Below are 2,137 nucleotides of genomic sequence, written 5' to 3'. Positions count from 1 at the left end.
TATATATATATATATATATATATATATATGTTACGTCATATGTAAACAAACAAGTTTGTTTCGAAACGTTGAAATGTATTGTAGAACAAGTAGAAAGATAAATTTTATTCAACGCATAGATACTGAACAGTATATATAAAGGATAAAATCCCTTTTTTTTTTAAAGCAGAAAAATTTGTTGGCAGCCAGCCATATATATATGTATTTCAGAGGTGACTCCAGGTCATCAGCATCACTCGAGTTCATCAGAGATTTCCCATAAGACCCATGTATGTTCACTGATAATTTAACACTAAGACAGAAATATATAGTTTTAATATAAAAATTATTCACTTCATTTATACATGAACTCCATTCATCTTGGTTTGATGGCGAACTCATGTAATATCCTGTCATGCAGCTCCTTCTTGTTGTCTAAGTCAGGGGTTTTCAAACTTTTTGACTTGCGGACCCCTTTATATTGAAACCTTACCAAATCAGACTGGAACCTGGTGCAGCTCCCCACCCAACTTACCAGTTTCCAGTCAAACCGTTAAACCATCCAACCATGCCAACATGGAAAGCAGACATTAAACAATGATGATGATAAGGAGGATGACTAAGTACCATTGGAATCATGTGATTAATAAGTTTACTTACCAATCATGTGGTTCTAAGCTAGATCCCACTGTGCAGCATTTCAGCCTGTGTCTTCAACTTTAGTCTCAAGCTGACCAATGCTTTGTGTGGAATTTGGTAGATGGCAACTGGTTACAATAATTGTTCAAACTGATTTCTCTCATATTCATTACATTTCTGAAAGCAAAACCAAAGAGAATTTTGTACTTTATTCAAGACTTCGGTAATCATTCTTTGCACATTGAACTCATATTTTATCTTAATTCTTCAACACTTCTTGGACAAGTTTAGACAATGGACTTAAGATACCCCACATAGATAAAATGTCAAGGTGAGTTAGGTCTGGGGACATTGAAGACTGTGGTGTGATGGAGGAAAAAGACAAGAAGAAGCAAGAGGATAGAATGAAACGTTGGACCTTACCTCGTAAACCACGGCGGAGTAAACGATCGCTCTAGATCAAAGCACGTCTTCCTCGTAAGCTGTCTGTCTTCTGACTGCCCCCACGTGCTGGCCTTCGACTGCGTTTGTCCGACTTCCCATCTGACCCTTCCGGTCTGGCTTCACTTCCGTTTGCCTCATCTCTCTCCACCAACAACACACAGCTCATCACAGCCCATAACACCACAAAGACCAAGACACAGGACTTCATCTACCGATCCATCAATTAGTGAAATTAACATTTAAAAACTTTTGTACAGCATTAGCAAAGTGTGGCAGTTCACCATCCTGCTAAAGCTATGTGCAAACTCTTTCTTCAGCAGACAAATTATTTATTAGAGGCATCAAAATAGATTTGAGCATTCATAGATATGATTCACCATTTCTGGAGGGCCTGTGTCTCCTCCAAGATGTTTTTGATAAATTGTTGGATTTTAGAAAGGATCCAATCACAGAATTCCATTCTCTGGTGTCTGTCATCAATATGTAACACATGAACTAAATGGAATTTATACAGATGGAAAAACATGCAATTTTAGAATATGCTGAACCAAGCACCTGCTGACACCAGTTTCTTGAGATGGTTTTGCTGTTGGTTTTATTGAACTCTGTTCAATACAAGTAAGTAAAGTCATTGCAGTTATCTTATCTGTTGTTGCTCTTGGTCTACCACTATGTTCTCAGTCGTGGACACTTCCTGTTTCCTTTTTAACAACCTTCCAACTGTTGACTGATCAATAGGTATCCTTTTGGGGTGAAGGCTATTAAACTGCAGTGCAACTAATCGATTAGAACTTCCAACTGTACCACACAAGAGGATAACTTCAACACATTCGTTTATTGACAACTCTGACATGTTTACTCTCTCTACTCTTTTACTTGTTTCAGTCATGTGACTGTGGCCATGCTCGAGCACCGCAATTAGTTGAGCAAATCGACCCCAGGACTTATTCTTTGTAAGCCTAATACTTATTCTATCGGTCTCTTTTGCCGTCTCTTTTGTGTGTGTCTCCCACTGAGCAGCAAATTTCTTTTGTTTTCTGTCTCTACCACAGTATATATATATATATATATATAT

Source organism: Octopus bimaculoides, chromosome 25, assembly GCF_001194135.2.
Source record: "Octopus bimaculoides isolate UCB-OBI-ISO-001 chromosome 25, ASM119413v2, whole genome shotgun sequence".
Classification (NCBI taxonomy): Eukaryota; Metazoa; Mollusca; class Cephalopoda; order Octopoda; family Octopodidae; genus Octopus; species Octopus bimaculoides.
The sequence above is the reverse complement of the archived record's forward strand: the minus strand, read 5'-3'. Positions refer to the sequence as shown.